The sequence below is a fragment of the Sarcophilus harrisii genome, chromosome 3 (assembly GCF_902635505.1).
Source record: "Sarcophilus harrisii chromosome 3, mSarHar1.11, whole genome shotgun sequence".
Taxonomy (NCBI): domain Eukaryota; kingdom Metazoa; phylum Chordata; class Mammalia; order Dasyuromorphia; family Dasyuridae; genus Sarcophilus; species Sarcophilus harrisii.
This window is the reverse complement of record NC_045428.1, coordinates 556,605,029-556,616,616: the sequence shown is the minus strand read 5'-3', so window position 1 is coordinate 556,616,616 and position 11,588 is coordinate 556,605,029.

Sequence of the window (11,588 nt, the reverse complement as noted above, 5' to 3'; positions counted from 1 at the left end):
TTTTGCATTTATTGCATAGGGAAGCGAAGTGGCACCAAGGAATGGATTCCAGGTCTAGTCAGGAAGACCCTAGTTCAAATTTGACCTCAGATACTTATTAGCTGTGTGACCCTGGACAAGTCCCTTAACCCTCTTTGCTTTAATTTCCTCATCTATAAAATGAGCTGGAGAAAGAATTGGCAAATAACTCCAATGTCTTTGCCAAGAAAACCCCACATGGGGTCAAAAAACTAACTGAGCAAAATTTATCTTGCACTTGTATATGGGTATATTATCTCTCTAGATAGCAAGTAAACTTCTTGAGAATAGGAATTGTTTCATTCTTTTGTAATTGTTTAATTCCCCACTCCCCTTTCCAGAACCCTTTAAAGTATTGTTTTCCCCTATTAGAATGTAAACTCTTTGAGGCAGAGAAGGGGAAAGGCTATCTCACATTTTTATCTTTGAATACCCAGCACTTAGTACATTGCCCAGCGTATAGGAGGTAGCTAATAAATGCTAATTGAATGAATGCTCAGAGTACTGAAGTTCCATCCCAGGAACACACTCACCCACACCCACCCACAGAAAAAGAGAGAGAGAGAAAGAGAGAGAGACAGAGAGAGAGAGACAGAGAGATAGAGAGACTGAGAGACAGAGAGAGAGACAGAGAGAGAGAGACAGAGACAGAGACAGAGAGACAGAGAGAGAGAGAGACAAAAAGAGAAACAGAGAGAGACAGAGACAGAGACACACACAGAGAGAGACACAGAGAGAGAGACAGAGACAGACAGACAGAGAGAGACAGAGACAGAAAGAGAGAGACAGAGACAGAAAGAGAGAGACAGACAGAGAGAGAGAGACAGAGAGAGAGAGAGAGACAGGCAGAAAGACAGAGAGAGAGAGACAGAGACAGAGAGATAGGTTGGAAGAGAGGGAGGGAGGGAAAGAAAGAGGGAAGGGAGGAAGAGAGAGAGGGAATTGTCTATTACATCCTATTGGCTATATGACAAGCTAGTAGAAGAGCACCAAAATATGCTGTCTTTGGTTCAATTCTATTCAATATTTTTCTCAATGCCTTGGATGAGAGCATAAATGAAATATTTTTTTCCTTGAGAGGTAATTGGAATTAAGTGACTTGTCCAGAGCTACACAGCTAGTAGAGTTAAGCATCTGAGGCCAGATCAGGTCCTCCTGATTCCAGGGTTGGTCCTCTATCCATTGTGCCATCTAGCTGCCCTGCATAAATGAAATATTTATCAAATTTGTGGGTGACATGAAACAGGGAATGAAAATGAAAGCAAACTCCAAAATGATTAGACTAGAAGGCTGGATGAAAGGTACCAACTACAGCAGGGCATCTCATGCCCCAGGGTATCCAAATTGAGAGGAAGCTAATAGAACTTGCACTTTGTAGAAATAATTGAGCTTAATATGGAGTGTGCAAGAATATTCAATTCACTTAGGATATACCCATATGGCATATTCAACCCTCCTCACCTTAGGGTCCCAATGGGGACACTTTGCCAAAATTGCTTATGTAACAAATATGTACTTGGTTTGTTATCCTAGAGTCAGGATCATTACAGTTGTCTTTTGGGATTCTAGGTTCTCTGCGGGAAATCTTGTCTGGTACTGGGCATTGGAAGGGATGTTGATAAGCAAGAGCCCCTCCAAAGAAGGGCAGCCAGTACAGTGAAGGGATTGAGAACCACATCATACGAGGGATTATTGAAGGAATTGGGGATGGGTAACCTGGCAAAGAAAAGATGTAAATGGAATATGATCACTATCTTCAAATATCTGAAGGATGGTCATATAGATTATGATTAGGCTTTGTTTTCCTCCAGAGCACAGAACAGGATGGAAGGTAAAAGGAGCAGATTTTAGTTTGACATTAAAGAAATATTTTCTGACTGTTAGAGATGTCTTAAAGTGGAATGGGTCCTCTTGAGAGGTAAGGAGTTCCCTGACACAAGAGGTCTGCGAGCAGAGACTGAATATTGTAGACATACTTCTGACAGGATTTGGACTCAGAGAATAGATGGCAAAAAAGAAAGGGGTAGCTAGGTGGTACAGTGGATAGAGTGCTGGACCTAGAGTCAGGAAGACTCACCTTCCTAAATTCAAATCCAGCCTCAAATACTTACTAGCTGTCAGACCCTGAGCAAGAGTGTAAAGTGACCCAGAGAAAGAAACAGTAAGCTACTTCAGTACCTCTGCCAGGAAAATCCCAAATGGTAATCATGAAGAGGCAGACGCAGCAACAATAATAACAGAGGAAATACTCTCCTCCTTTCTTCACAGGAAGAACTTGTGTTTGAATCCTGCTTCCTATCTATACTTGTTGTGTGACCAGGGGCAAGCCACTTAACCTCATTCCCATCTACAAAATGGGAATAATACCCTTGCCTCACATGATTGTCTTTTTTTTTTTCTATTTTTTTATTATAGCTTTTTATTTACAAGATATATGCATGGGTAATTTTTCAACATTGACCTTTTCACAGGATTGTCTTGAAGACCAAATGGGATAATATATGTCTAGAAATGGAGCTGGGCAATAAGGGTGAAATGAGGGAGGATAAGGCACAGAAAGATGGTACCAGAGATTAAAGGAGTCTTGGGATGGGCAGGATGTCAGAAAGCACTTTCTATTTCACTCATTGAGTATTTAGCTCACACAGACCTGCATTGTTAATTTTCTTTTCATCTGGTTATAAGGTCATAGGAGTCATGGGATTTAGAGAGCATATGGTCCACATATCCGCTCATACTTTTCCATCTCTGGGCTTTTTCCACTCTGATTTATCATGTTCAAGCTGCCATACTTGAGTCCAGGGACCAAACTTGAGATTTATCAGCATAGATAAACCCGAGGCCAGGGAACTCCCTATACCAATACATATTAGTACCATTTCTGAAACTTATGGTCTTAAAAGAGTTGCCTAGAAAATTAAGGGATTCAGTGATCTGCCCAGGATCACACAGCAAGGATGTGTCTGAAGGAAGACTCAAATCCAGGCCCTTCAAGCCCATTTTTCTATATACTAAGGCTCCAAATCTTACAATAACTTCCTATTATCTACCTAATGAAGATCTAAGCCTGGCATTCAAAGTCCTCTGCAAATCTAGCTTTATCTTATTTTGTGCTAGTTCTCAATAAATACTCCAGGTTCCATACCAAATACCATTCTCTCCTATTGCATACAGGCATTGTCCCATCACTGTGCCTTTGATCACAGTGTACCGGATGCCTGAAATGCCCTTCCCCCATCTCCTGTTGACATCCTAACCTCCCTTTAAAGTCCAATTCATGTCCATTCATCGACTCATGCCTGCTTCCTTCAGGAAGTCTTTACTGATTCCTTCTGGCAATAGTGACTTTCCTCACCTTAGCCTCTACAAAGTACTGGACTCTGCTTCACTCATAGATAAGTTTGCATTACAATGTTTTGTTTGGACGTCTTATCCCTCAACTTGACTAGATGCCACATGAGGATAGGAAGGCATTCTTGACTCAGTCTTGTGCTTGCTCCAGCCCTGAGGATAATGTTCTTGCACTTAATAAATGTTTTTATGGAATCTGTCTTACCCCTCATTCTATTGGCCTTTATTCATAATGCCCTGATGAGACAGGTAGCACAAGTGTCTCATGTTACAGATGAAGAAACCCAGGGCTCAGATAATCAGTTCCACGATTTACAAGAAGTCATGGAGCTAGAAAGTAGCAGAATTAAGACTCCTAATCCCAGTATTTATTTGCCCTCCCCTCCCACCTCACTCATTCCAAGTCAGGTCTTAGATTACATCCTTAAGGCTGCCCAACAAAGGACTAGACACACTGGGGATCCTGAGGGCATGTTTGTTGGTTAACTGATTTATAACTAGCGACATCTGTACCTAGTAACTAGTGAGACTCTCCTCTCTAAGAGGTTTTCATGACCTTGCTGTCTCCTGGTTCTGCTCATACTTATCTAACTGATCCTTTTCAGTCTCCTTTGCTGATTCATCCATCACTCAGATCATGCCTGCTAGTCATAAAAGTGGGGGTATCCCCCAGGTCTCTGTCCTAGGTCCTCTTTTCCTTCTGCTTTCTCATTTGGTGATCTCTTTCACTCCCAGAGGCTCAATTAATCTTGATTCAAATGATTCCCAGGTCTAAAACTTTCTTCCTGTTGCTCTTGAATATCTTAAATTTGATGTCAAACTCAATAGATCAAAGCGGAATTCATTATCTTTTACCCCAAACCTTCTCTTCTTCCCACTTTTCATTTGACTGTTAGGGGCATCCCCATGCTCCCAGTCACCCTGGCTTCAAATCTCCATGTCATCATCCATTTTCCACTCTCATTCACCTCCAGGCCACTCTCTTCTCAAGCCTTACCATGTCTACTTTCACAATAGGCTCCCTTCTCTCCCCTTACAATGGCTCCCAATTACCTCCAGACAAATAAAACATCTTTGTTTGGCATCCAAAGCCTTTTATAACATTGCTCCCTTCCTACTTTACCGATCTTTTCAAGTACTCTCTGTGTGTATGATTCACAAACAGTGGCTTTCTTAAAGTTCCAGAGCCAGTCGTCCCATAAACTCACTGCTTTGCTTTGGCCATCTGTCCCCCACATCTTTCCTCCTCACTTCCCACTCTCAGAGGAGGCCTTGTCCATTCTCCCAATGTTAATGCTTTCTCTCTCCTCCAGAGATGGCTTATAAGATCATAGTTATTTGTATGCTGTCTCTCCCATCAGAATGTGAGCTCTTTCAGGGCAGGGACCATGTTGTTCTCTTGTTGGTGGTGGGGGTTTTGATTTTTTGTTTTGTATTTCTAGTGCTAAGTACAGTATAAACACATGAATAGTAACTGCTTAAAGAATGTTCATTGGTGCAACTCACTTCGGCCCAAACCCTACTGGGATCTCTTCTCCTGCTCTCCCATCTTCCATCTCCTTAGCTTTGAATCTCATTGGAGTGCAAGCTCCCATAGTCCCCTCTGCCCTTCCCACCTCACCCCCAAGGAGCCATCATGAGTCAGGCCCCTTCCCGAACCCTAGAGGTGATCCGAGAATGAGGCTTGGGCAGAGGAAGGAAATGTGTCTCGGGCTCAGACCTTGCACCCCCTCTTCGCCTCCCCATCCTGACTGCCCTGTGGGCGAGGCTCCAGTAACTGCTGCGGAAGAAGTCTCTTCTGGGAGCTCTCAGGGGACCTGAGGCCAGGAAGAGAGAATATCCGGTTCAGGGAAAGTGGGGGAGGGAGGGAAAGAGGGAGCAGAGATTGGAGAAGTCCTGGCCCCCGGGGCACCTCAATTACCTGAGGGGGAAAGTGATTCATGGGGAGTCAGAAGTCCTGGATAAGAATTCAGGGGCTATGACCCTGAGGGACTCCCAACTTGTCTGGGCTGCAGAATCCTTAGAGATCCCACGAGGGGATGGGCCAAACCAGGTGTCTTTAATCTGGACTGGGTGAGCTTGATTTAAAGATAATCTCAGAACTGTATTTCAATGTAATCAGTTTCCTTTTATTCCTGGGTGTTCTATTGATGTTTTAAAAAATAAAACAAAACATGATTCTAAAAAAGGATTCCCTAGGCTTCTCAAGACACTGCCAGAGGAGACCATGACCCAAAACAGGTTAAGAATCCCACAGCTAGATGGTCATTCAGGTAAAACAATTAAATTTTTACTGTGTGCAGGACCCAGGGCCAAGCATATGGAGGATACAAAGAAAAGGGAGAAACAGTTGCGGATCTAATGAGAGATGACAAATAGATACAAAAAAACTATGGGGATACAAAGTAACCTGAAGAGATTACTTGCAGGTACAGACTCAGAGTTTAGTACTAGGAAAAGTCACTCAGAAACTTGAGGAAGCCAGGGATTTTAATAGGCTCAGGTAAAGAGGAAAAGCTTTCTAAGCATGGGATGTACCAGTGCAAAGGGCCAGTGTAAAGGTGTGGAGATGTACTCTGTCATCCCTGGTCTTCTGCCCTCTCAGAGCTGTTCACATCATCCCTGTCTTCCCCCAGGGAGCATTCCTTGATTAACCCCACCTAGCTCTTTCGGTCTCCATCAATTTCAGCTCTGTCCTTGTCACTGCTCCTGTGTGTCCTGTCCCATCTGATAAGGAGCTCTCAGAGGGAGAAACGGTGTCTCTTCCTCCCAAATAGGGAGCTCCTTAAAGTAGGTATCCTAACTCCCCCATCAGACAACCCCCTCCTTAAGATTAGGGACTGAGTCCTCTCTCATCCAAAGTGGAATCCTTCCCAGGACAGAAGCCTTCTACTCTCTTCCTTTGACAATGTCCCCTGGATAAGCTTGGAAGACTTGGGGAGAGGTTACATGGATTCATAGTGGGGGGCAAAGAGCTCATTCACCCCAGTTAACACTTGCAGACCAAACCAGGCAGGGCTCTTGTCAGACACAACAGCAGTCTCCTGCTGCTCCCCCCAGCCCCCAAAGGGAGAGAGGTTTCCTGCCTTAGACAATGTCCCAGCTGGACCCAACCCAGCCTCTCTAGCCACTTCAAGCTTAACCCTTTCACCACCAGATCCCACATTGTTTCCCAAATTGGCCTTAAAATAGGTAGATAAAGCCTTAAAAAGGCTTAAAAAGAGAGGAAGGTCTAGTAAAAATGACCTTTCATAGCCCCTTTCCGGTTATGAGGATGAAACTAGGAAAACTGAATGTTTGACCACTAACAAACATATGAGTGTTCAATAGATTTTCACTCGTTATTGATAGGATATAAGGCTGGAAGAAACCTTGGAAAACGTGGTTCTACACTGCTCATTTTATGAATGAGAAAATTTCTAAGGCTAGAGAAAGTGAGTAAATTTGCTCAGGATTCAAACCCAAATTCAGTAAACTGAATCCAAAGAATCCCAAAGAAATCAGGGCTCCTGGCTCTAACAATATGGTTTTGAAGAAAAGCAGTGGTTCTTCCCCCCCCCCCCCAGCATTTTATTTTTCAAAATACACATAAAGATAATTTTCAGCATTCATTTTTATAAGATTTTGTGTTCTAATTTTTTTCTCCTCCCCAAAACAGCTAACAACCTGATATAAATTAAACATGTACAATCCTTTTAAACATATTCCTATGTTTGTGATATCGTGCAAGAAAAATCAGACCATAAAGGAGGAAACCATGAGAAAGAAAAAGCAAAAACAAATAAAAAGGTGAAAATATTATGCTTCAATCTATATTCAGTCCCCAAAGTTCTTTTTCTAGATGTGGATGGTATTTTCCATCCCAAATCTATTGGGATTAAATCACCACATTGCTGAGAAGAGCCAAGTCTATTAAAATTGATCATCACATAATCCTGCTATTATTATGTACAATGTTCTCTTGGTTCTTTTCACTTAGCATCAGTTCATGAAAGTCTTTCTAGGCTTTTTTTTTCTCATCATTTTTTATAGAACAATATTATTCCATTATATTCATATACTATGATTTATTCAACCATTCCCTAACTGATGGGCATATACTCAATTTCCAATTCCTTACCACTACAACAAAAACTAAAGAACAGTGGTTCTGAAGCCAGAGGACGTGGGTTCAAATATCACTTTTTAAACTTATTATATGGAGGATCTTAGACAAGTCCTTTAGCATTCCTGGACCTCAGTTTCCTCATCTGTAAAATGGGGAAATGAATTGAACTAAATGGCCTCTGAGGTCCCTTCCACTTCAGCTCTGGGATTCCATTCTGTATAATCCCTTCCAGTTCTGTTATTTCCTGTTCAAAATCCTTTCTTATCCTTTGTTTCTGTGGGCTTTGCATTTCATTTTGTTCCTGGATTATTCTCTGTGAATTGCCATTAATGAAAACATGCACCTGTGAGAAGGGCTTCTCCTTTCTAAAGCACTTTTCCAACTAACCATTCTCTCATTTGATCCTGATAGAGAAACAGGACACAACAGTGAGTCATGACCATTCTACTGATGAAGAACTGAGGTCCAGAGAAGGTTGAATAGGGAATCATTTATAGACTAAAATCTTATCTCCTGCTTTATGCCTTTTCTAGAAAATGGGGGTAATTCCTAGGTACTTTTTTTCTTTTCAGTAGTATTTTATTTTTCCAAATACATGTAAAGATAGTCATGCAAAACTTATGTGTTCCAACTTGTTTTCTCTACCATATAGGTTAAATATGTACAATTCCTTTAAACATATTTCGATATCTGTCATGTTGTGCAACTAGGTACTCCTTAAAATCATGGAGTGAGGATTCAGAGGTGACCTACAACTCTCCTGAGTGATGCCAGAACCAGATTAAAATGTTACAGAGAAATACTTAACAAAATAAATGAAAATTTAAAAAATGAAAATGCAATAAAACATTTAAAAACTTGCTCAACATCTAGCTCACAGGAATATTTATGTATGGTTTAGTAGCCCCTACTTCTATCTGAATCTGACACCACTAGTCTAAAAGACAGACTTTTAGAAAATGGAATGATGGGACTGCAAGAGCTCTTAGAACATGGAATGTTAAACTGGAAGGTGACTCAGAATATCAAATGTCAAGGGTAGAAGGAGTCTTACAACAAAGAATATAGGGGCTGGGAGAACCTTAGTATATCTGAGCTGAAAAACTTTTTAGAAATCATTTAGTCCAACCTTTTCATGTGAATTTGGTACTTACGAGGAAGAAATTGAGTGCTGAAGAGAGTAAATTACCTGTTTGATGCCACAAAGCTCTCTTTGGCTAGGCAGGATGATTGGGATGTTGGAGTGACCAGAGGGCATCTGCTGGTGCCAGATTCTTAAAGCTGGTAAAGTCTTTCCATCTAAATGATTTCTCTAGCTGGGGAGAAGGAGAAGGATTAGAATTCTCATATTCCCACTGAGTGAGGAAGTGTCAAAAGAAAAACAGCTGTTGCCATTTCAGATGTTTCCAGGGGAGAGGGTCAGAGTAAAAGGAAAAGTCAAGGCAGAGGGAATTAGAACTTTCTTCAGAATCACCAAACACCCCTAACACCTACCTCTCCATCTTTATGCTCAGGAACCCATTTTAAACCAGGCTCACTGGCCATTAGATGGTTCTAAATGGGAAGCCTCCAGCAGTCCTTCCTGAATAGCATTTATTCTACCAGACACTGCTGGCCAGAAAAAAACATACAAACATACTATACTACTAATCTAAAGCTGCTCTGCATGCATTCAAGACTTCAGACAAACTCTCTGAATGTGATGAAGGGACTTCAGATGGTTTTGTTTTTTGCCTGTCTTTGTATTTAGCATTTAGCATAGTGCCTGGGCACACTGGGGAGTCCTTAATAAATGTTTGTTGACTGACCTAACCCATGTTGAAATGTAAGTTCCCTGAAGGCTGTTTTTGTGTTTGGATCCCTAGAATATGGCACTGTTCCTTACTTTAAAAAAAAAAAAAAAAAGTTTTTTTTATTATCTAGATCTCTGATTTCCTTGGCATAAAGAACTCCCAGTAAGGAAACTCCCTCTGCCAATGAGATCAGTACACGCTCTACAAAACGTCTTAGAAAACTGCCTGAGGCAAAAAGAGGTGAAGGGACTTGCCCAGAATGAAACAGCTGATTTTCAGCAGAGGCAGGAACCCAGATACTCCTGATCTCCAGGGTATTTCACACTAGAGGAGGGATTGTTAACCTTTTTGCTATATGACCCCCTTCTCAGAATAATGTTTTTAAATGCAAAATATGCATAATTAAGTATAAAACATGCCATTTACAAAGGAAACTGATTATATTGAAATAGTTGCAAAAATATGAAAAAAGAATCATGGACCTCCCCCAAATCTATCCATGAACTCCAGATTTTAAAATTCCTGCTTTAGAGATAGCTAGGGTCTAGAATGATATGCTTGGAGTTAGTAAGATCTGAATTCAAAACTAACCTGAGAGCCTCCATTTCCCAGATCTAGTCATGTAATTTATTTGCTTCAATTTATTTAGCTGTAACATGGAGGTTATAATAGCACATATTTTCCAGAATTGCTGTGAAGATCAAAGGGGAAAACCACACACACATTTAACATAGTACCTGGCACATGATAGGCTCTATATAAATTCTTATTCCCTCCCTTTCTCCTCCCTCAGATTATTACTAGCTATGGAACTCTGGCCAAAGTCACCTAAACCATCAGCCTCTGTAAAATGGGGGTTAGAACCTCAGAGGATTATTTTAAAGGATAGCATTCATAAAGCATTCTATAAATGTTAGGCATTTACTAACCCTGGACAAGTCATTCAAGCCCATTTGCCTCAGTTTTCTTATCTGTAAAATGTGTTGAAGGAAGAAATGGCAAACCATATTAGTGTCTTTGCCAAGAAAACCTCAAATAGGATCACAAAGAATAATGAAAACAATTAAACAACTGTTACTTCTTCTAGCAATTCATCCTTGTTTACTCGTTCCATATAACCCTCATCTATGCCCCCCATAAATGAATCATAGAGCATCCACTCAGCATACTGGATCTCCCTTGAGCTCTCTTGACATCTAGAGAGGATCATCAGTGGGCTTTGGGGCTGTCCATTTGTCATCCTCCCATCTTGATTTGTAATTAGTCCATATTCTTTTTTTTTTTTTTTTTTTTTGATAGGGCATTTCTTTGATGTCATTCTATCCACTGCCATTTTTTCTTGAGTTTCTGTTTTATTGTGGAGTGCCCACTCCATTGTCCTTTGGGTTAGTTTTGAGACTGTCTTAACTTGGAATCACCAGCCCTGATTTAATTTTGATGTTAAAAAGATGGACAGTTATTTCAAAGAGGAGCTTGACTGGGGTCATTAAAAAAACTTTGCTGGTCTGTAGAACTAGGAAAACTGTATGCATAAGGACTACAACAATATAAATGAAAAGAAGAGCAATAACAAAACATTTGAAATTATAATATCCAAGCTTGGTTTCACAGAAGAGATGTGAGAAAGCACCTCCTCCTCACCTCTCCCTTCCTGGGCAGAGGTAGGAGACTATGGGTATGGAATGCAAAAGACAATATTAGACTTTTTGGAGGCATTGGTTCATTTTGATAAATTTTTGTATTTTTTTCTATTCTTTGTTATAAGGAATGGCCCAGTAATAGGGGAAGAGTGGGAGGTATACAATGGGAAATAGAGTGATGTAAAGACAAAAAATATCAATATAAATTTATTTTTAAAAGCATCTTAAATTCCCAAAGACTTAGCTCTCTCTTCCACCCAGTAGATTCTTAAAACATATATGTTGAATTGAATGAAACTGTAGCAGTGAAGGTCTACCTGGAATCAGTTGTACTCTACTCTATAGGAAACTAAGAGAAAAAGGGAGAAGATGTACACATTGGGTACAAGAGAAGATAGAACTAGCTGATTTCTTGGTTTTCTTCTTTCTCAAAATCTGTGTTCTCGCCATTCACGTTAGAAATAAGCTTCCCATCACAAAATGTTGGGAAGCAGTGTGATATGGAGCATCTAACTTGGAATCAGAGCACCTGATTCCAATCTAAACTTGCCCATTAGATCACATGCTCTTGGACACTTGCTTTTTCTGGGTCTCAGTTTCCTCATCTGTAAAATGACTAATTGATCTTTAAGGTCTCTCTTCCAGCTTTAAATGCTATGATCCTAAATCCAAATTTTA